General features: G+C 34.7%; 1 long non-coding RNA gene across 3 annotated transcripts in view; it reads right to left on the bottom strand.

The window, feature by feature from the left end:
* LOC141485386 (uncharacterized) overlaps positions 1–25583 on the bottom strand; it is a 72159-nt gene extending 46576 nt beyond the window's left edge. Inside the window, exons 1-3 of one of the 3 annotated variants that reach the window (XR_012467171.1) lie at positions 25486–25583; positions 24988–25179; positions 15953–16245 (exon numbers count right to left, since the gene is read on the bottom strand). This is a non-coding gene — a long non-coding RNA (uncharacterized lncRNA). Of the gene's footprint in view, positions 1–15952; positions 16246–24987; positions 25180–25485 lie in introns of those variants that run through there. The other 2 variants (XR_012467169.1, XR_012467170.1) reach the window with 2 other exon arrangements.
* Positions 25584–25820: the final 237 nt, after the last annotated feature.

Below are 25820 nucleotides of genomic sequence, written 5' to 3'. Positions count from 1 at the left end.
AAAATCACCGATATAAGTGACTAAAAGAGGTGGTCCAAAAACTGACCATTGTGCTTCAATCAAGTGTTTGCAAATTGTACTTGACAGATATGATGGGTATTTTGGACTTTTTCAATGTAAACTCGAGATGCGAGAGTAAAAAGGGCGTAATTCCAACAACCAGAATAACCATCTTGACAAAGTGATCTGGGTAGTCTGAGTTCGAAGAGAAAATCTCGATATTTTATCCGTGTTTTCTCCTCTTCTCGGACGATATTCGTCTCACCGAGAACTGAAAGCTCCACGACGTTTATTGTCTTAATGGCATGGTCGAGAAGTACTACATCAGGCTTGTATGAGCCTGAGGATGAAACAAAATAGTTACAATAAATTCGCCACTTCTCATATCCCACATTCTCCTCTCATAATCCACGGATTCAATATACTCCGCAGTGTGGGGCAACATCGGTGTCTTGTCGATACCGAAAAAGTGCCGTTTTTCGATATTGTTTACTCTCAGGAACCTCTATACCCATCACGTGACTGCGGTAGACTGAGGTGTTGGAGACACCATCCTAGCGGGGTACGATGAACCTGTCAGTTTTCGACTTCAGTCCACTTATCCTGAGGAAAGCAAAGGTCGGGTGCTTTGATAAAAAGAGGTTCTCAATGTTATTGAAGAATTTCAAAAACCACACCTGAAGATTTGATCTCCACAAATTTTATTTGAAAAATATGTCACATGTTTTGCTAAAACATCAGCTTTTTCAAGTGATTTATACCTCAAGTTGTTCTTAACATTAATATTTATATACTACAGGTATTATGGGAAATCCATTAAGTCCCTTACGTGCAGAAATTTTCATGGATGATCTAGAGAAGTCGATCTTCAAACATCCTTTGATTAAGAATTTCTTCTATTGGCATAGATATGTGGATGACGTTTTGGTATGTTTTACAGGTACTAAGAGGCAATTAGATACTTTTCATAGGGATATTAACAAAATTCATGAAAACATAAAATTTACTATTGAAATAGAAGCAGACAAATCAGATTCTTGGACCTAACAATTAGTAGAATGAACAACAAACATGATTCTTCAATTTATCACAAACCGTCCTATACGGATATTACTATACACTACGACTCTACCCATCCTTATCAACACAAAGTAGCAGCTTATAATAACATGATTCACAGATTAGGCAATGTTCCTCTTTCAATAGATAATTTCGATAAAGAACTTAATATCATCAAGCAAATTGCGGTTAACAATGGGTTTAAAGCCAAATTAATAAACAAAGTACTTGGCAAAAAAATTTTTCGCAAAAGCGATTCGAAACGTTTTTCCTATTGATAAGGTAGATGATCAAAATTATAGAGCTTTAACGTATTTTGGACAACCAACGGAAAAAGTGGCTTCATTTTTGAGAAAACGAGATATTAAAATTGTATATAGAACAAGTAATACGTTGGGAAAGTTAAAAATAATAAAGGCAAAACATCCTATCTCGAGAAATCAGAAGTATGTAAATTTGAGTGTGGAACGTGGCCTTAGGTGTATATTGGTCAAACTGGCAGGATATTTAGGAATCGAATCCAGGAGCATCATACGAGCTATGTAAATAAGAAAACAAATTCAACATATTCAAATCATCTTCTAGAAGAAAATCATATCTTCAACGAAGAGTTCGAAATTTTGCACATAGAAAATGAAGGTTTGAAACTGAATCATTTGGAAGCAGTGGAAATTGATAAACTTGAAAATTCAAATTAGATTTGAATAGATTTGAATAGATCACCATTATTGAGCTTGTTTTCTTGAAAACCAAGAAAGAAGTATTATTGATGTAGATGTGAGGTAATATGCTTCAGGTGATCATAATTGAACAGGTACATTAAGTTCAGGTAATTTTTTTTAAGGTAGTCCCATTTATGGTTACCTGTAGTATATGAATACACACATCGAAAAAGTCTAGGGATATTTTTATAACATACTAAATATCATAAAAATAAATGCATGAGGTCGTTTAATTTCGATTAAATTGGTACACTCGACTACCCTGTAGAATTCTATGAGTTGAACAAAGACTGCAAAAACGGTAACTAATCTTTTATCAAGTTTTTAACAAACTGTAGGTTTTCGGCTAAAATGAATAATCTGAAAGTGTCGAGTTTGTACATTCTATGCAGTTCTTGCTCAGCAGTTAAACTGGAAATATTGTGCTTTAACATGGAACGCCATCACTTACCATTGGCTGAGATGAATAGAGCTGTAGGGCTTCTTCAAGGTGGCATGCGACAAAATGATGTAGCTCTACGTTTGGGGGTCTCCCAAAGTGTTATCAGTCGATTGTGGCGGCGTTTCCGTGAAACTGGCAGTCCAGCCGAACAACATCCAGGGCGAGGACGCGCTACAAACTGCAGTTCAAGATTTTTGGTCTTAACCGCAAGAAGACAACCGACAATCACATCACCTGAGTTGGTTAACGTGTTGCAGCAGACGCACCAGGTAACAATTGGTCGTGATACTGTCAGAAATCGACTGCATGAAGCAGATCTCCACAACAGAAGGCCACTTAGATGTCGACCTTTGTCGAGAGGCAATCGCGGTAGAAGATTAGAGTGGTGTAAAGAACATCAAAACTGGGATACAAATGATTGGGCCACAGTTTTGTTTACAGACGAATCCAGATTTGGATTTCATCCAGATTCTCGTTGAGTAAGACTGTGGAGACGACCTGGAAATAATGAACGTTTGAGACACGTCTAGGAAGTCCACACATACAGAGGTGGTACAGTAATGCTATAGGGCGGAATCATGATCGGCGGCAGAACCGATCTCGATTTTCCAAATGGCTCCCTCACAGCTCGACAGTACCTCGACACCATTCTTCTACCTATCGTCCGTCCGTTTGCTGGTGCTGTTGGTGAAAAATTCCACCTAATGCACGATAATGCTCGTCCCATTGTCGCGCGTCTAGTGACTGACTGGCTCACCAACGAAGGAGTTGATGTATTGCCATGGCCAGCACAATCACCGGACCTGAATCCCATCGAGCATGTGTGGGACATGCTTCAACGAAGAATTACTCCGCATATGGGGAACATTCACACAACGTTTCAATTGAGAGAGCTTTTAATCGCTGAATGGGCAAATGTACCTCAACAAGACATTGACAATCTCATTTTGTCGATGCACGATAGATGTAGGGCCGTAATAAACCAGCGTGGAGGCCATACTTTGTACTGATTCCAATTTTTTTTGTATTATGATTTTTTTTCGGGGTGCCAAAGAAGAGCCATATTTTTTTTAGTTTTGCTTATATGCGCACTCAGTATTTTTGACCATTTAATAACTTTTGTTGTAAGTTACATTCGTTCAATAATCACCCGTCAACTTTTTTTCCCTAAAGAGATCTAAAAAAAAATTATTGCCATTTTGAAAATATCCCTAGACTTTTCCGATGTGTGTATTAATGTTAAGAACAATATGAAGTATAAATCACTTGAAAAGCTAATGTTTTAGCGAAACATGTTGTGATATATTTTTCAAATAAAGTTTGTGGAGATCAAATCGTCAGGTGTGGTTTTTAAAATTACTATGGATCTTCATCAAGTAACGGCCGATTCAATCAGAAAAAAAGTTAATAAAGAAGACTCCATGAATTGCTTTTTTTCCTTGTGTTGCCGCAGAAGGGAAGTGATATCTGCAGCTTTTATGTGGGCCTTTTGCTAAACGAGTTCAAACTCTTCGATACAGTTGTGATCACCTCATTCAGTGTCGAGAACTGAACCAAGTTTATCAGCCACCCAGGCAGTTGTCCTAAGGAGAAATGCTCAAATTCTTGTTCGCTCACAGTCGCGGATCATGCAGAGAAGGAGATTCAAAATCCTAATGACTATACAGGCTACATCCAGTTCCATTCTGTCATGTAGACACCTAGCCTCCCTGGCCTCTCTGTTGTCGGGAGAAGTACAACCATGAAACGGACGATTTGGGATGCAAGCTCCTATGGAGATGCATACTTTTTCGGATTTACACGTCAAATTGATGCAGCTCCTTCCGAGTCCAATCCACTACTCCAAACGAGTAGATTAGTATCAGAATGGCAGGCATATTCATAGCAGCTACTTTGTTTTTACTCTACACTTCCGATAACCATATCGTGCTGATATTTGCCGCTGAGAGTGGCGATGTTCTATCCCGGGGTAAGTATAAGTTTCTCCAGCATTCAGATGTAGGATGCTTCCATCTAAGAGCTGAACATCCACTCTCTAATACCTGCACTGTCCTCTTTCAGGATGGATCATTGCTCATTTATCTATCTCGAATATCATACCGAGAGCATGCGTGTATTTTTCCACCAACCTCAAGAACTGATGGAAATCCTTTTCTCTAGAGGCATAAAGTTCAAGAACATCCATAGAAAACAGATAGGTGACCTTTTCCCTTTTTTTTTTGGTTTCCGGATATGCCACAGTTATACTCTCGAGTATTTCTGAGTGCAACGGATAATAGTGAGTTGCAGAAAGAAAGAGGGCTGCGGGAATCGACCTGAAACAAACCTCTTCTGGAAGTGACCTACTCTGTTCTTTATTTTTGATACTATTCCCATTATTTGGTTTCAAACTTGAGGTTGCACCGGTCATGCCCTACTGTCCGAAGCCCCCATACATTCAGGAGGGCGCTATAGAATTATCAACCAACAAGCACTACTCACAGCGTGAGGTAGGTGATCATCAGGTCCAAGAATCATGTGCCCCGAGAAAGCGCATTATTATTATGATCATTGTTATTATTATTATCATCATTGAGGGATCTAACCATAATTCCCCACACCACATAAATTATTCACTTTGTACTTTGTCATTTGAAAATCTTAAAATATCTACATTGAGTGTCAAAATTGTATCTGATTATTTGCCTGAAATACACCTCCGAATACCAATGAGCCAGTCCATTCCTTCACCGCAAGTACCTGACCCGCACTACGGCTCTCGAAAGAGGAAGCCTACACTCAGTTCTTCAGTACTTTCTGTGCTCTTTGGCCGACGTGGTAGTTCCGCGTAGCATAGATTCCAAATTTAGTCTAGAAAAATTCGCGGATGTGCAGTGATGAGTGTTAATCGTACTCAGTGCGTGCGGCAGGACCGGTAATCTACAAAAAGTGTGGATGTGATAATGGGGAGACTCAGTAAGAGTACACCGTCTGTTAGAGTGAATTATAGAAAGCTTGTTGATGAATATAGCAGCAGTTGCGATAGTTTGAGAATAATGCCAGGTCTCCCGGATTTCTTTTCGTATTCATGTCATCAGTGTGGACATAAACAGAAATTGAAGGTATTTATCACGATATCATTCTAATACTGCTGATCAGAAAAGTCTAGTAGTCACTTATTTTCCCAAGGACCCCCCACCCTGAGTGAGTCCAGTAAAGAGTTTGGAAAAGAATCGTACTGGATTATTGCAAATATTTATTTGGCATGTTTTTTGTTCATAGAACTGCTAATGATCCTGTTAAATCTGATAATATAAAACAATCATGAACTAGAAATGATACCTTAGTACCCTCACTTGCTTGAATCAGTGGAATTACAGATTCCCTACTCACGTAAAATATCAGTCAAGATATGGTATTGATGTGCAGTTTATTGAACTATTATTCAATAAGTGGAAATTAAGGACAAAACTTATCTTGTTTTTTTTTCTAATTTTGTAAGTAACGTATATTCTTATTTGATTTTTTCTTGAATCATTCACAATATAGTTTTTCTAGACAATTGGATAAGAGAATATCAAGAAATCAAAAATTGGATATTGAATTAGACTGAACACCCATCAACCATTTGACAATAATTGGTTTCCTGTTTTTTGTTGAGTAGTTTATGAATTCATCAGTATCAGTGATGTGGAAAAACTCTAACGAGTGTGATCCAAATTTTATACATTGGTTTGTGCATTTTCAAGAGTCATTCAGGTAAATGAAAATTTTGAAGCTCATATATCTCTCTCTCTCTCTCTCTTGATTGAGAGTAGTCCGATGAACATATGGTATAATATTTGGTATAGAAAGATTTTTGGATATTATTTCGTACTGATGATAATTTCCATTGACGGAAAATCTATTTTTGTTCGTGTTAATATATGTACACAGCTCATACAGATATACAAACCTATCACAGTTGAAATGTTCAGTATTTTGAAAGCTAAAGTAGCGAAAATCCTGATGGCAAATTTTTGTCAAATGGATTGTTATACAAGAACTCCCAAAAATTATTAAAGACAAGGATGATATTTTCAAATGATATTGGCATAGTGAAGAGTCACTTTAACGTATTGGTAACAATGGTGTAATAGTGTGATAGATAATAGAAGTGCCTTTCTCAGTTCGTTACAGAGCTCATCAATATGAGGATCCGAGGACAATGATCAAAGTATTTTTTACTGAAAGCCCCATTTAGAACTTTACGAATGATGTTTTTGCCATAGTCAACTTGATTATTTCCAGATTGCTTTCTCGTTTTTATTAATAATATGATAATCAGTTTCTTTATATCATTCCCCTCATAAAAGAATGGGTACCGTCGGCATAGCTGATTGAAAAATTAACATATAAGTATCATAAATAAAAAAGGACTCAGAATTGAACCATACAGAATCCATCGCTCCATTTCAAAGGAGTGAATTTTTGTATTTTAATGACTGCATTTTGTGATCTGTCAGTCAAATATTGATTTGATTAGATTACTTATATCGTGTGTAATGTCCCTTACGAGTTTGGTATTTTTAAATTTGTGTGGCATTTTTAGGTTCTCTAGTTATAAAATTTTTTCTATGATTTTCTAACATAAAAAGCTGTAGCCGAAGTTGTGACTCTATATTTAAGACGTTTCATTATTCCATCTGTTCAGTTTGAGATGTAATGAATAAGCATTTGAACAACCAAAATTTTCCATCCCTTCAGAGAGAAGTTATAATTTATCGTAACATCTAAGTGGCACACTTTTCATAGAATACAATATATGCATCCCAACTCAACGACGATTATGGCAAAATAGGTAATGCACAAGAATCGTCATATTCAAGCCACGTGCCAGCTTGAGGGATCTACAATTTGCCGGATATTGTCCATTTTCAGCAAATCCGCTGTTATTCATCTATGAACATAGATGAAAAGGAAAAAAAATTTCCGCTTAGTATTTAGTCATGTAAATTACCTTTTCTCACATTACGATCTTTGGATGAAATCTCTCGTGATGCATTTTATAAATTGACGGAAATTTGGTGCAAACCCTTCAAAAATTTCATTCGATCTGAATAGTTTATTTTTCAGTAATATGCTCAGTGATGAACATTGTGAAAAATCACACCATCATTTCGATCTTTGTTAAATAGACACAGAAAGATTCCAGAACAATTCAAAATTTGAAGAATATACACGTCATGAAATATCTTATCCAAGGCCACCGATTAGATTGCCTTCAAAACTAGATAAAGATAAATTCAATTGGTTATAGTTTTAGGAGTGATTGATTTTTGTAAAAGAAAGTTTTTGGCTTTCGACTACTCCTTCTTGGTACAAAAAAAATATTTCAAAGAAAGTAAGAAAGCAAACAATTTCAAAAGAAGCACGATCTACACCTCTATGTATAGAGTTACTTCTTTTGGAATTGACTGCTTCCTTCTTTTCTTTGGAAGATTCCCACATTTTTTTGTATCGAAATGGAGTGGTAGAAAGCCAAAAATGTTCTTTCCAACAAATGAAAAGATAGTATTTCCATCTCCTCTATATTTATTGTTTTCTGATATTCCAGCAACTATCCCATGTTTGATGAATTTGTTCAATGACATATTACATATACCATCTACTTTATTTTTTTTCCAATTACTTAAGGATAAAGGATCGAGTAAAAGTTTTGGGAGGCTACCCTCAGAAATGCCTCCACAGAAATACTCAGTAACTGTCATTGAAATGGTTCAGTAAAGAACCAAGTTGGAACTTTTGAATGTTTTCCTAATTTTTGAATATGTGACTGTAGTAAGTTGTTAATAAAATTTTGTGCCTATGCAAAACTCAAGAAAAATATATTCTTTCAAAAACTATACATTTAAGTTTGCAAACACATAAACTACACCTTGCGATTTGATCTTCACAAACTTTATTTTCAAAAAATATATCACACGTGTCGCTATCACAGTAGCTTTTTCGTAGTGATACGAAAAAGCTGCTGTATCGTGATATATTTGTTGAAAATAAAGTTTGTGAAGATCAAATCGTAAAGTGTAGTTTATGAAATTACTATGGATCTTCATCTAGTAACGGCCGATTCAAACAGAAAATTATAGTTTCATACATGCATGTATTTCTATCCTGAAATGAAAGTCATATGAGTACCATTGTTGACTTAATTGAAATAAATATAAATTTATTACGCTTGAATTCATTGCCATATTTATAGCTTTCGACTAAGTATGTATCTGTTCCATAGTCTGAAACTAATATTCGAGTTTTGTCTTTGTTATGACGCAGCCTCTATAATTCTTCTAACAAAAGTTCGGGTCAGATATGTAATAATTAATAAATGTTTCAGGCCAAATGTTCTTAGGAGGCTTGAGTCATCAATTATGAAGTTGAACTTTATCCCAAACTCTTTGTCTGAGTAATCCAAATATAAAATTCGTGACTTCACAAAATTCTTCTCGGATTATATTTTTATTATAGTTGTCGACCTTGGTGATATAAACATCAATATCCTTGATCAAAGAATGTAGACTTTCACAGTCGGAGATCACTGTATTAAAGATATTTTTCGGGTATTTTGGCAGTGGTCTGCAGGTTATCTATGCCTGACGTTTCGTCCACTACTGCGGTAAACATTATCAAGGGCTTGTGATGGACTGTTCGGAACCTTCGGTGTAGTATTTAATATTACCGGAGTTTTTTCCCAACACCAAACCGTTATTTTAACACTTCGATACGTGTTTCGATGATCTGTTTGATATTCCTCTTGAAGATGATCACTTGGTGATCGAAACATGTGTCAAAGTGTTGAAATAATGGTTTGCTGTTGGGAAAAAACTCCAGTAATATTCATTATCAAGGGCGCTGAGGTAAAAATCGAAGTCTTCTCAATGCAGAGTTTCTGCGTTGAGGACAACTCGGGCACCATTGAAACTTTCTGGTGAAAAAAGCAGAAAGTAAAGTCTGAACTAATCCCCCTTCTTACAACCTCAAGGAATGTGTATTTTGAGAAAGTCAATTGTCCTAAATATTTATATTTTCAATGAAAAAAACTATGGTCTGATCTGTTTTATGAAGGTGGCGTAAGAGTTGAATTTCCAATTCTATCATTCACGTTTCCAAAATGACACCTATCTCACTTTTTCAAAGGGTTTAACCATTCACGAAACTACTGCAGATATCGGAGTTATTGACGAAACCAATTATGTTTGCCTCAATTTCTTAATAAATGTGAGTAATGCTAATGAGTGGAACTATTTTTTGTTTCAATTAGGAATGAACATATTTTGATATATGCAACTCCATAAAAATTATATTTCATATGGGGGCGAAATCGTCGACCTCTCTTTAGATTTCAGACCATTAGAACCTTGATTGGAACAGTTTCAATGGTCTGAACATCATTATTTGGAACTAAAAAAAATTAAAATTTATAGGACCCATTCATGAATTTTCGTTCATTTTTGGCAGGTAACAATATCTACTCAGTAATGATAAATAATCGTAAGGAAGAAAAATTTCAACTGAACTGATACCTACCGGCATGAAAACACTTTTTTGTTTAACTCCTCCTAGCTCAAACAAAAAAATTATTTTTGTTGACGTCAATTATTTCAACCGGTTGAATTTACCAGTAAATTTCATTACTTGTATGTAGTTTATCAGAAATCCACATATCATAAAGTAACACGATCGTCCTAACTTTGTAACATTGTGTGGAAGATTTTATGATGGATCATAAAAATATATGAAGGAATTACACTCGAGAATTTGATATCAACTGCTGCAACATTTATAGCATGTTATGTTTTATTATTTACCACAAATTCTGTTTCGAAGTGTTGAAAAACTAGTCTTTTTGAAGCAGATGGTATGTAGGTTGAGAGTTCGTAAATATTCATGAATGAACAATAACTGTAATCAATGTTTTTTGAAATCTTGAAAATTTAACCAACAGTGGTCAACATACAAGTAAACTTTGACATAAACATCATAAATGTGCTCTGTACGTTAATCCTACTATAGAAATGTATATAAACAGTCAAATTGTAGCGAGTGAACTCTCCAAAATGCCGATTAAAATAGTTCTGAAGACATTTTTGATGAAAAACTGTTTTGAATGAAGTGAAAACACTCAATAAGGAAAGTTTATTTTTCAATATGAACATGATTATTTTTTTTTCAATATTGGGTAATATGTAAGGAATTATTTTCCTATATCAACAAAACAAAAGTGTTTCTTAAGGACTGTCATTATTTTTTTTTTCACTTTTCATAAATACAATTCATATGATTTTGAAATTGAAACAACCACTCGTGATATATAACTATATCCTATATAGTTATATATCATCTATAATTATTATAGATTTTCAACAATATATTTCATTTTTCTACTCTCCCATTTTAAAATAATCATTACGTGTTTGGCAGCAGGTAGGTAATGGCTCATTTAGAATACATGTGTATTCTGAATTAATGCCACTTCCTTAAAAAAAAAAAATTAAAAATGATGAAATATGTAATATTTACTCTAATAAATATGATCTACAAAATCAGTGAATTTTCCCTCCAAATTTTCTGAAATCGAAATTAAAATCATATTTTCAGTTAATTTAATGTTCAAAAGTTTGTGGGTTCGTAATGAATCTAGTTATATCCGTGAATCCACAACCACTCGTTTTAAATTATAAGCTGTCATTCAGTATCCCGTAAAAATTCAAAATGAGTGATAACGATCAAGAAATTTGTGCTACCCCACTAGATATTACCGAGCAAGCAAATATTGCGATGAATAATTTGCTGCCAACAAAATCAAGAGAATTTTATGAGTTGGAGAAAGAAGAAAAACATAACTTCGTTTTCCGAAAACTTTCTTTTCGTTTATTTCGGAAATTTTGCATAAACTTTGAAACCATTTTCAATATAGGCAATTTACTCCCTGCGGAGAAGTTCCCTGAATATCAAGAAAAATGTGGACAATAGCAAATATTTCAAACTACATGCCTCTCTAAAACGAAAATGTGGTGGTTTTAAACCGAAGAAATCGTCGACGCTCACCACTGAACAAATAAATCAATTCATTAAGGAAGCTCCAGATGGCAAATATTCGTTTTCGGAAGTAACACAACTGCACTTTTTCCTTTTATTCAATTTTTATAAACTTTTTGTAACAATTTTTGAAATACTGAGACACAACATTGAGGTTTAAACTGAATTATTCAACCTCACCAGCCAAAATCCGATCATATTTCATTTGCCAGACATTTCTAAAGCAAAGACTTCTTCCGTTAATTCTATGAACTATAACAGCCAAGCAAAAGGATTTGAAAATATTTTACAGATCACAGAATACCTGTTCGCACTTTTATTTGGCATTATTGAATTATTTAAAAAACCCTTCAAATTTATTTACTCACTCACAAAGTGAATATCAATCATGTTTATTACTCATATCACAATCAGACATCACATTGGTAATTGCCAGAGTAGGTCAGCGGTAACACGTGTCAGTTCTGACTGACTAAATGAATGGATTTATTATCCTAAGCCATAATCTCAAAAACAAAAATATTGTATCATTCCAGTCATAGATAAAGTATAGTACCCACCTCGAGGATAAGGTCAATTACGTCCACTCGCGAATTATCGCACTCGGCTAACGCCTTGGGCCCACAATTTTTTGCTCATGGGTAATTGACTTCCTATCCTACTTGGTACGTAATAAACTATTAAAAGGCTCTTCGCTATACTTTAGCTTCATCAGTTAGACTGATCATGTCCTTATGATTTTTCCAATTGTCATTGTGACGAAACAAAATCAGAATCAATATTTTGGGTGAATCCTCATTCAAAATATTCAAAGTAATACCGATGATAGGCTAAAATGGATTCCAAAATTGAGGTCTATCAGTTTGGTTGTTACTGTAGAAGAAATATTTCAAGATCTGTTAATAACGTTTTGAAACGTTCAATCACAGTAGAATCAGTAGGCTCTCTTACCACGTGATCCACGGGGACCTTCAACCGCTTTTAGGATGATATTCTCATCCAACGCGTTCAGTGCTGTAGTATCGAAGGATTCGACGGTACTACGAGCATCGAATTAGTTATAATAAATGGTCGGAAATTGATATTGTGTTGAGTTTATTTGCTGTTGATATTATTGTTTTTAGTTTTTGTAGTTGATTATTGTTATTTGTTCTATTATTAGGTGATTAGAAAATGGGAGATGTAGAAAAGACATTAATAAATGAGCGCAAGCCTTTGGTAAAAGAACGAAATTGGCTCCGCACTTCGTTTCGAGGTCGCTAAGAACTTTGTGAATTTATGAATGAAAGTTGTGAGAGTGGACTTACTGGTACATTTTTACTATGGTTCAACCCCCCCCTCTATACTACTGATATTTCAAACTTCTACCAGTACACGGAAAATTGCCACAATTGGCACTATATCAAAGACACGTATTTGTATATTACAATTCCAAACAAGAACCTTTCCTTAGATACGATTGAAATAAATATTGGCCGCAGTCATTGCATTATATCTGTGGCATATAACCTCAAATTCAAGTCGAGTCTGTTGTAATGATACTTGGCTGCAAGAAAATGGAAGAAAATATCAGCCATACAACTCAATATCGAGACATTTTCGCAAGTCCATGAAAGCTTAAGATTCAGGTTTCAATTTGGATTGTGATTTGCTATTTCATGTACGTGTCTTCTAGAATTTTTTGATTACTGATTCACTTCATTATCAATTTTTTCTTCTAATTTACATTCTTTTCTCTTACACTTTTTTGTGATTTTCTCTTCTTGAAACTTCTCTGAATTTCAAATATCATCAAATTTGTCACGGAAATAAAACGAAGTTTGACACAAAATATCTCTCTGAAAGCCTATAATTACTCGTTCTGAATTTAATGAACTGTTCAAAATGTATGTCATTCATCCTGCATCAAAATATTATTATGACACAGGAAATGATCGCCCCAATCCAATCATCCTAAAAATAAATAGATCTGTCAAAATAATTAGATCCAAAATTTACGATTTTCGTGAGTCAACAACTACAGCAGAGTCTGATATCCTATTTCTGTTCCAAATGCATCATCACAAGCTCTGATCCCCTTGACGGGAACCAAAGTTCATGCTTTTTAATGTCGTTTTTTTGGAAACACATGCCATATGTGTGTCAAATACGAGGGTGTTATGTTAACGATCATGTTTCTGGTTTGGAATGCGTTCAATTAGGGGTAGGTCGCGTGGTCCTGGGAATTTAGTACTGGAGGCGAAATGGGTCGTTATTGGAACGTCTGTATCATTAATGATTACATAACTGCCGAGGATCGGTGTTGAGGTTTGAACATTTCGTGGAACGTCTGTTTTCCGTTTTGAAAATTATGGACATCTTCATAATGACGTTTCCATAATGAGTTTATTTTGGGAAAGTCTCACTTTCCGTTGTTTGAACATAACGTGAATCTCGGAAGGTATAAGGATAGTGTGATGGAAATTTTGCGTATCGTAAACAACATCATATTCACATCATGAAAAATGCGCATGAAAACAAATGTTGTGTAAATACATACACGTCATTCACTCACATCTGGAGATTGGGAGATGCATTAGTCTGGTTCACATGTACTAGATTTGGCTCTTTTTGGTGACATTTTTCAGCCCTGTCCAAAAATTACGACCTAGGTGTCATTCGATCCGTATTTTTGCCTAGAAAGTTTAACGAAAAGTCCAAAAACGCGCCGATTTTTTACAGCTATTGTTAAAAAATTAATAATTTTGGCATGCGCGTAACGGCGGAAAACGAAGCTAAAAACATTATTCAGAAAAACAAATGTGATAGAAAATTAACTATTGAGATATTGTTGAAGATTGATAAGGACTTCAATTCCATTTTTAACTGGTAGTGAAAATTGAAAAACTTGTTGTTTTTGAAGTTAGATCAAGCACAAGCCATCAATTTTTTTGTAGAGTTTGGTGAACCCATAACGCATCAGTATTAATTCGTTTCTCAAATAATTGAAACGAATAATGTGTTTTTCAATCAAATGACTTGATGAACAATGCACAGTTACTCCCAAACAGAACGTTTATGAAGACGGAGAGATTGAGTGAAATCTGACTATAAATTTTATAGTTTTCTAGAAATATATTGGATTATCCAAGGGTGGCGATAAATAAATAAATAAATCAAATAATATGAATGTTTGAACGCGTTCATAGAAGACATTTTTTTTCAAATGTTTCAAAACATTTCGAAGCATTTTCGCAGTAATTATATGGTAGTTATCAATTATTCTTTGCCATCTTCTTATACGATAAGGGGCTACGATTCGAAAGTAATTAAAATCTGTTAATTCTTCCAATCCAATCTTCAAGAGTCGTGAAAAATGTACATGTAAATGCTAATAAGCAATTAAGGCTTGATTAGCAGAAGCACAGTTTTTTCCAACATCGAATAATGTTATTGATACTGTTGAGAAAAAAGTTTTCCAAGATACTAAATGGAAAAAATTGAAGCATGGCATGGCCTATATGGTCACCAGATTTGTCATCCCTTCATCAATAACTGGAAGTGGTCAGGAGTTTGAACATTCAACAAACCAATTAGGCTGCAAAAATAGTTATTATTGTATTGAGTACGTAAAATGAGAGTTTTCATAATGGCACATGAGTTTGTAATTTATATGAATTTGGATCGTCTAAAATATATTGAAAATAAATACCGTCAATACATCTTCAAGTGGTTTTTTGTCTCGATAAGTTATCGCTTTCAAACGACTGTTGTCTCGAAAATATTATTCAATGTCTTCAGTAAAATCGGATTCAAAAATGTTCCTGTCTGAAAAAAATAAGTACAAATACTTTTTCATACATTTCAGCCTTAGTCTTATCAATATTACCAATAAAAAACCATGGAAGACAAAACAACAATTATTGTTTCAACTGACATCGATGTTGAATTTTTGAATTACTGAAATGTGATTAGAATATCATTAGAATATCATGAATATCATAAACTCATGAACAGATTTATATTAACCGGAGAAGTATTATATGATAATATAAGTTCTTCAGATGATGTAGAGCGTAAATATCGTTATATAGATTTCATCTAAAACTTTGGATTCATTTCCAAACAATGCATTATTGTGTCTCTTTTATTGCGTTCTTCACATTCCGAGATATATTCTAATTATAAAACACTTAGTCATTTCCTTTCGATTGGGGGTGCTAATTCAGCGTAATTTAACTCAGTCAGAATTTTTATTTGTTTGTTATGATTAAAGAAATTGTATTTGCGGTATTTTCTGCTGATTATTCAGTCATCTGTTAACAGATTTCGAGGACATTTTCTAAAACCAGTCAACAACAGAGAAACAATAAATTTTCCTATTCAATTATTGACCAGGAATTTCTCAAACCTCACTACCTGAACTATTTTTTACAAAAAATACAATACAATATAATATAATATAATATAATATAATATAATATAATATAATATAATATAATATAATATAATATAATATAATATAATATAATATAATATAATATAATATAATATAATATAATATAATATAATATAATATAATATAATATAATATAATATAATATAATATAATGTAATGTAATATAATATAATATAATATAATATAATATAATATAAAATAATATAATATAATATGTCATTCATACATGTTTTGTAGTTATCCAAGTCTTACTCATTTTGTTACCCTCCATAATATCATTCATTATTCACATAATACAAACAAATATTACCATTTTTATCGAATCCTTATTTTGAAATTGACATTCACTATACAAGGAAGATACATGATTTGATTTCACTGTTCTAACGGAACATTTATTGCGGCAAATCGACAGATGCATCCAACGTTGTACATTGTCTCTTCGAGAAGCTGCAATAGTTTCAATGCAAACGTTTTATTGACTTGATAGAGATGAATGAACCAGTGGCGGCGTTACTGGAAACCGACCGCTGAAGGAACAAAACCATGACTACTAACTAATGATTTTATGATCAACTTGAATTCTATGGAACATATTTTCTAACTCGATGTTAATTTGAGATTGCTGTAGTTTTATTTCAGAACAGACTATCCAATTTTCTATCTCATGATTTCGCTAAGTGTTAATTATGGAATGGATTCTTGAAAAGATTGTAACATGGTTGTTTAGGTAGACAAATATCTTACAGTTTGAAGTTATAACAACTAGATTTATTCGAGATCGATAGTACCGACAAGTTTCTGGTAGGGGTTTCCTATAAACTTATAATGTGAAATCTTTAAAATAATATAACGTTTCCTTAAAATGAATGTGAACCATTGCATCTCAGTCAAATTACTATTCACCAATTAGAAAACATAATTATTCAAAATCTTCTTTGGAGAAGAATAACTTTGACATCAAAATATTGTTCAAATTTTTTTTCGGTATTTTCATGATAACTTTCTCGAACCGGTACATACTCATAGAGCTCGATATATTTTTTGCTTAGAGCTATTCAATGAGGAAACAAGTGTAAAATAATGTTGAGGTGAAGTAAAGCCTATGGCATATTCTCCAAAGAACACTACCATATATCAGAAATAATCGGGGCTCCTTAAGGCGATCAGTTATAAAGCCAAGCTTTGACATCGACAGCCACGAGATTCGTCGTCTGTCTTCCACTGCAGATTCTACCGTTTGGGCCCTAGTTCCCATCTAGTTGCCTTGCACCAGGCCAGCACCACCGATGGGACCTATGACGGGTCGAAACAGCGCTCCCTAGTGGTGAATTATGGATGCATTGTGTTTGGGCTCTAGTTTCTAGAGTACTAGGAATACAGTTTTTAATCGGATTATTATTTTGTAATGAAAAAACGTTATATTCAAACACACAACATACTTCTCAAATGAGTTCTTACTGCAAATGGGAAGAGTTTTTTGGAATAACTTCTGAGCCACTCTAGCTTTGATACGCTATGCTTCTACTTCAAAAAAGCCCAACGCTTTTATACGAAACTTTGTATAACTTCACTCCTTCATTTCATCTTCTACTGGAAACTTGATGTGACTTCACTCTTGAGTCATTATATGACTCTTTCGAACCACTAGCCACATACCCCCTTTTATGGACAGAGTAAGCTTAAAACTTCTTTCTGATGCTGACTCTATAGACGAAATGGATGTCGAGCTTACGACTCCAACTGACCTCCCTGCAAATTTAGTTCAGGAGCGAGTCTACAGAGGAGATGGATGTCAAGTTCACAACTCCAACTGACCTCTCTGTAAATTCAGTTCAGGAGCGAGAGCTTCTCAACTCCCCAACTCCTGATCCAACAACTGAACCTTAAAAATGAGGTTTGGTGGGGCAGCCAGGAAACGACTGAGTCGTCTCCTCATGAGCGGGGTATCTTATAAAACAGCCTTGCACCAAATTTTTGAGCGACGTACGCAGAATCTGTCTCAGGGGGGAACAAATCCCCCACGAGCAGGTTAGCAAACGTTTGCGCTCAAGTGATGATTCACCAAAACCAGAGTAGAAGGAGCCCTGCACGGTTGAATCTAAGGCATCGTCGAGTGTAGCTGACGTGCAAAAACCCTCATATGGGAAGTTTGTCGCGGGTATCAAGGTGGGAATCTTGCAACTTGACTATCCGATGAAACAGCAGAGCATATACTATGTGCCGGCCCCGCTGGGGACCGTATCAGATCTTTAGAGTTCGGCACAGCCGTACTTTTACCATCTGACCTGAAAGACCACTCACCATATAAACTAATCGGCTTCGTTAAGAAACTGGGTTTATTTGGCCGAGTGTGAATAGGTGTGAACCACAATAAACCCTTGCGAATAGACCCACTCACTTTGGACCTAACCTAACCCTAACCCCCTACATACTCATGAAGCTCAATATTTTTAGAGGGAAATCAAGTGTAAAATGAAGTATAGGGTATTTTACTGAAAATACGTCAAGAATTTTTTTATGTGAAACATCTATAGCTGCACATAAAACCGATTTCCTGTGGCGACACATGCCATGGCGACGGATTGTCATGCGCAAGCGACTGTGCGATTCCCTTTCCACTGGTTAGGCGTTACACTGTTTTTCTCGTCACACTGAGCTCGGATACCTATAGTGTATACAGTTGTGTTACTACAGCATACATAACCTGTATTTTACCAGATCATTTTTTTAAATAATTAAAAATGAAATATGTCTGATAGTGATAATTTAGAAAGTGAGCAGCCTTCTTCAAAGGAAGCAAAATCATACACTATCAAGTCATCAGTAAATTAATTATATTTTTAAATTTCATAATTACAGTGTGCATTAAGTTCGCCTATAGTTGGTCTGCCTCAAGGGTCAGAAAATGTAAAATCTACTCTCTTGGTAGATTACAATAATTTATACAATTTTTATAGCCTATAATATTTTCAAATTGATTATTAATTAATTTCATTAGCTGGTTAACGGAAAAACATATTTTAACAGTTTTCTTTAATTTCATTTTTATCACAAATAATGCACTAAAACACTTCATAAAATTTATGAAGATTGACAAAATTGTATTTCAAAATCAGCTGACAGCGAGTAGTGCACGAATGTTTTTCTTTTTTGGAAACATCAAAAATTAATCAAGTGATTCATTTTTCTAATGATGATGGAATTTATATCGAAACATTCATTATTGATATTTATAATTTAAGATATTTAGTGATATATTGCAATAAGTAGCTGAGATTCTTGAGTTTACTAGTATGTCAAAGCCACATCGATATCCGGGCGGTTTGACGTGGGTGCTTGATTTTCACTTGTTATCGTTCAACCCGTGTTAGGAATCACACGTTAAAAGGTAAGACCTCGTTATTCCTTAGCTCGCACAAGTTTCGACTTCTGAGTATCTTTTAAACAAATATTTTTATGTATATTTCAAATACAATTTATGGATATTTCAGTACCCAACAATCGTCACAGGGGTCACAACATATTATTATGGATGTTTCACATCTGCCAGACGTCCAGTGACGGCTCACAATTTTTCGACTTTTGATTCGTCCAGGGTATAAAAAAAGAGACTGTTTTTCATAAAATAATAATTTTTTGATGAAAAATCGATATTCTCTCGATATACTTTCAAATGAGTTTTCTTTGAAAATGGGAGGGTTGAATATATCCATTACCACAAATTGTTGACAGAATGGGCCTGAAGATCTAGCTTCTACTTCAAAAAAACCAACTGAAACTTTCATAGCAAACATCTTTGTATAACTTCACTCTCTCATAACAATTTCTAGTGGAAACTCGATGTGACTAATAGTATACAGTGTGTCAATTTGAAAACTTCCCACCCTCAATATCTCCCTTCCAGTACATAATATGAAAAAATGGTCAGACAGGTCAACTTTATTTGCAAGGGGGACACTCTGAATGAATATTTTCAACCCTCGGGGTTCAACCCCCTAGGAGGGGTGGATGTTACCCTCAGAATTTCAAATGGAAAGGGGGGTCAAGTGGCAAATCATTTTGAAGGGCATTCAATTCTCTTGCCAATGATACCTTTTTCATTAGTTTTTGATGAGCAGTTTTTGAAAAATAACGTTCCAAACGAACGGTAATTAGAAGTGAATAAGAATAAATGATTAAAACTCGCCCGCACTAGATGTTTGGTATTCAGGTTGGTATTCAAAACAAATGATTGTAATGGACTATTGGAAAAGGTGAGCATCGTACTAGGTAGCATCGTTCCAACCCTTGAGTAATATTCGAATTCGTGGATGTGAGAGGAATGTAGAACTACTTAGTTAACGAAATACGCATCGAGTGCAAACAAAAAATACTAAATTGCAAAAAACAAATTTCAACCATCTTGTTACGCTTTATCTGATAATATGTTCAAGATGTTGTCCATTCTGCTCTAAACAGTAATACAGTCTGTTTTCGAACTCCTCTCGAACATTTTGGAAAACTTCACCACTAATTGACCGGCATGCTGCTGTAATTCGTCCTTTGAGGTCATCCATATCAGTGGGCTGTGTTTTATAAACGACAGATTTGAGATATCCCCAAAGAAAAAAATCTAATGGAGTCAAATCCGGTGATCTCGGTGGCCACTCAATTGATCCCCTTCTGCCAATCCATCTCTCCCGGAATCGCTCGTTCAACCATTGTCGGACGGGGCGAAAATAATGAGGTGGCGCACCGTCCTGTTGGAAATGTAACAAATCTTCCTGCAACAGTAAATTACCGTGTGCATCAATTTGAGTTTCGAGCTCGTGAGTTATAAGTGGATCGATAGGTGCTTGAAGCATATCTAGGTACAGATCACCATTCAAGTTTTCTTCAAAAAATAAAGGTCCGATAATGGCATTTCCAAGAATACCAGCCCAAACATTAACTTTTTGTGGGTGTTGTGTATGTCCTTCTCGAAAATTGTGAGGGTTTTCGTCACTCCAATAGCGACAATTTTGCCTATTAACATTGCCATTTAGGAAAAATGAACATTCATCACTGAAACAGATATTGAACAGAAGATTAGGTAAAGCATTGATTCGAAGAGTCATGATTTCACAGAATTCTATTCTTCTGTCATAATCATCCTCATGGAGCTCGTGGAGAATCTGCATTTTATATGGATGAAATTTGTGCATTTTCAGTGCTTTCCTTACAGTCTCGTGTGACATTCCCGTCTGTTCTGCTACTGATCGTAAGGAGCTAGTCGGCTCTGCAGCAAATGTTCCCAACACCTCAATTTGAGCATCCTCATTCAGTACTCTGGGGTTATTCCTTTTTTTATTCTTCACCGAACCAGTTTCGGAAAACTTTGTCACCAAATCAAGCACATACCGGTGACTTATATTAAGATTTGGATTTCTTTCATTAAAAAGAGATGCCGCCCTTCGTGCGCACTTGCCCACCTCTCCATAAATAAAAATTATTTCAATTCGGTCTTGGATAGTGTAAACCATTCTTACAATTTATACACTTTCTAAGGTATCGCTGATCAGCTCAACAAATGAAACTGAAATGATAGTACTACCAAATGGCTTGAATGCGATGAACACCTTTTTTGCTCAAAAAACGATACTTTTTATAGCAGAAGTAACAAAAAAGGGATAAGAGTTTTAAATCCGATAATAAACCCAAATGAAAGTCACCGAAATCAGATAACTAATTAATGTAAATTTTTTGAGGCTTGTCTAATTTTACCCCTGATGGAAAGTTGAAAAGCTGACCCGTCATCACAAGTTTTACTTATAAGAGAGTCAATAAATTGTATTTCTTTGCATACTAACTTGATAACCAGGCATTTTAGTATAGGCCAATTCTAATTACTTCTATTAGTTTAGAACTACATTTTCGGATACTGCTGATCGGAAAATAATAAATGAGGGCACCGTCGGCAAGCGAATTGGATGCCCTTCAAAATGATGTGCCACTTGATCCCCCTTTCCATTTGAAATTCTGAGGGTAACATCCACCCCTCCTAGGGGGTTGAACCCCGAGGGTTGAAAATATTCATTCAGAGTGTCCCCCTTGCAAATAAAGTTGACCTGTCTGACCATTTTTTCATATTATGTACTGGAAGGGAGATATTGAGGGTGGGAAGTTTTCAAATTGACACACTGTATATTGACTTTTTTAAAACTTAAGTTATAAAATGTGTACCTACAGCAGTAAAGTATAAAGTTTTCGAAGTTTTTCAGACCTAATTATAGTTCAAACCTTTTGTAGGTAAACGAGACTTACCTTCTCTATTTGCAATAATGTAAAATAATATTTGAAGAATAACTTGAATTTCAGAAGTTGGAAAAAAGTTTCAACTCAAGTTTTATGTAATGAAAGTCCGTATTGTTCTCAAATTTTCAGACTTTCCATAGATTACAGTTCATATAATTAATATACGAAGACAATTGCATTCATGTAATTTCAAAGAGACTTTTCACTACTTTGATTATCACTTTTTCGAACCACATGAATACAAGATATTTCATTTTTACAGATTCGCTTATCAGAAATGGATTTCATCATTCACTGTAGTTAATATTTTCAGTTGATGTTGGTTTCGTACGAGTGACAGCGGTTGGTCTTGTCACAGCAACTAACCTTACTTGAATTCCTGCACCTGATGTTTTGATGTTTACGTAGGGCTTAATTTGTAACGGAAATAACTTTACTAACATTACATTTCCTGTAGTGAGCGGGGGTACCTAGTTTAAAAAACACATTCAACTTAGAAATACAAAAATGAACATCTGATGATCCCAGATGGATTATTTCATACATTTCGTACCATAAAGAGTGTCTTTGAAAACTCCACTTACAATTTTCCACTTCTCCATTACTCATTGGAAATGAACATCATATGAATATTCGTTACCAAATATGAGGTGCACCAAAAAATTATTTAAAAAATAAATAGATCGCTTGTATCAAGAGTATCCATAGTATGTCCAAAATAGGAAGGATATTCAAATTCAGGAAATTCCGATTAATTACGGCGATATTCGAAATGAACCGAACTTCGCCAATTCCGTTTCAATTATTGGAGGTTATTCAGATGCATACGTTAGAAAAAAACGTGTGCCATTTAAAATGAAAACTCTTTCACATATCATATTGTGTATTGTTCCTCTGAGTGATATCTGTTTCAGTTCCATAACGAATGTTTGGATTACAAACTGAATGGTGAAGAATTATTTTTTTGTGATTCAATGTACCTATGGAAGTAATTGTTCTGGAAGGACTACTTTCTTTCCTGTGTTTCAATGTTAATATGGAAGAAGTTGATTTGAAACGGTTTTTCCAATTGAAACCTTTGGTGTTTTTGGATCTCATGCTTCTGAATTGTTGAAAGAAATTGGTAGAATAATAATGAATTCCGCCGATGACAACCCAGCCTATCCATTTTCAATTCAAAGAATCAGTATCGCCATTCAAAGAGGTAATGCCACATCGATATTGGGTACTCTTCCGTCTACACAAAAATTTCTATAAACAAGGCAAAATGGAGTAAGCAGATATCTCAGAAGATGCAGAGGAAAATAAACAAGTTCTGGAATTATCATTCTCTCAAGAATTCGAAAAAACTACCATGAATCTATCTAATGAAGTTTTAAGCAATTTAACTTCCTCGTTCTGTTGGTCCAATAATGTGGAAAATCACAGCAGTGGCGAACGTATCATCAACAGCTACAGATCAGTGATACATTCCTCAGTCAAAACCCTTGGGCTTAATGGGTTGAAAAATATTGACAACACCTGTTTCATGAGCAGTGTAATCCAATGTTTATCAAATACGAGATGGCTACTGGAATATTTGAAAAAAAATGAGTATACATGGAAGATATCAATACTAATATTTATAGTATGGAAGGTGCTTTAATCAAAGTTTTCGCAGAAGTTAGTAAGGAATTGTGGCGATAAGATTCATCTGATAGAGCAGTGAACACAGTCTGCTCAATATTCAGAGTTCTGCCCCTCAATTCATGGGTCATGCGCATCAAGACGCCCAGGAGTTCCTTCTTTATCTTTCAGAAGGTTAACATGATGACGTTAATAAAATTAGTGAGAAACCTAAACCGACCTTAACGGAGGTTAACGAAAAATTGAACGACAACGAAAAAGCGCAAGAGTCGTAGCTGATTTATTTGAGTACATATAACTCTAAGATTGTAGATGATTTCTTTGGTCAATTAAAATCGAAGATGAAGTGCACACACTGTGGACATTCATCTGTAACCTTCGGTCCTTTCTGGGATTTGTCACTCTCCATACCACAAAGAACTGGCTAATGCTTGGATTTCTTCACAAGAAAAAAAACTTTGGATGTACGTTGAAAAACGACGTGTTCGAGTTGCAAAAAGAAGAAAATGCACAAAATCTCTATCAATCCATGAGTTGCCCCGTATTTTAGTCATTCATTTTAAAAGATTCTCTCTAACAGAAAGATTTAGAGACAGGTCAAATGTTGCCATCGAATTTCCTCTAGATGGATTCGATATTAACAATTATGCAGCAGACAATGTGACTCCTTGTCGTCATAATCTATATGCACTTTCGAGTCATAGTGGGTCTACCTACAGCGGACATTATACAGCATTCTGCATACATCCCTATACTGGCACGTGGCACGAATACAATGATTCACACGTGTCACTAATTTCACCAAAATAGTTTGTGAGTGGAGATGCATACATCCTCTTTCATGAAAAGATGAAGGAGGAAACGATTTGGCACCTTTGAGCGTTTTGAAAAGTTATTTTTGAACTATTAGTTTCAATATTATAATGAATTATAATTTTTGTAAGTGTCAAAAAAATCATGAAATAATGAAAATACGTTTTTCCTCCCAGTTTGAATGTGAAAGAAACATTTATATACAATCTACGTATCTTCATGAAAATATTTAAAATATAAAGGCGATGTCATTTAAATGCTAAGGTTTGTACAACACAAGATGCTCGCTGAGTCCGAGTTTGAAAAACAATAATGTATTTCACATTTCTATTGCCTCTGGTAGTATTCAGTAATTGAAGAATACTGTATTTCTGTCAACATCTACAAGCTTTCATTCAATCCTATGGAATTAGTTATATATTGCGGCCATGTCTATTGCTCAAACATTCACTATTGACTTTATAGTATGGATACTGACCAAATTGAAAAAGTCCTCCCAACACAAGTATTTATACTCGACTGCTGAGTTTCTGCGGAAACATTCTATTTTTACTTACTTTTAATGAAGTTCGAGTGCAGCGCTACTGTAATTACTCTCAGAGTGCTTCCGTTATGGCCTCCTTTTACTTCAATTTATATTCAAATGTACTAGAGAAGACATACGTATGACACGTTATTCAGTGATAAATTATAGCTGCGTAATAGAATACATTTGCATCATAAAGTTGAATCTGTCACAGGAATAGATTCTCAAAAGAAAAAACCGGTGGGATTAGTGTCTAACTTCAGACTTCAGACGGATATTTTCATACATATTTAATTGGAATAAAGCCATTTTTAAAATACCGAGTTATAAGGAAATGAAAGTACCTGGCAAAAGTTTCTCATAACTACTGAAATTCGTTAAACTCGATATGTATTGAGTTATGTTTGAAATAATTCGTGGACATTCTTTTCACTATTGAATTTTATAGAAAATAGAAATATCATGAGATTTATGTCATGTAAATAAAGATGATAGTTATCTTCTTCGGATTATAAAAAGTATCCCTTACCAATAATTTCGAAAGATTTACCTCTTTTCTGGATTTATTGAGGTGAAGGAAAATAAATTATTTTCTCGCGACCACACATGGGAGAATAGTTGTCCACAACAAAAATATAACCAAGGGATTGAAAATATTTTCAACATGACACTTGACTTGACATATTCTGTCACAAGTTTTCCTTCATTCATATCACATAATGACCGAACCACATGGCCTCAATCTCTAACAAGTATTCCGTTGGTTATCAGGCTAATTAGTTTTATACAAATGTAATCGTACAGATGTACTATTTTCTCGGTTTTTGATACTGACGAGTAAGTAATCACCAACAATTTTTCTAA

The sequence above is a fragment of the Leptinotarsa decemlineata genome, unplaced genomic scaffold (assembly GCF_025532065.1).
Source record: "Leptinotarsa decemlineata unplaced genomic scaffold, Ldec_3_MD MMD2_tig00026328_RagTag_RagTag, whole genome shotgun sequence".
Classification (NCBI taxonomy): Eukaryota; Metazoa; Arthropoda; class Insecta; order Coleoptera; family Chrysomelidae; genus Leptinotarsa; species Leptinotarsa decemlineata.
This window is presented reverse-complemented; position numbering and strand designations above follow the sequence as displayed.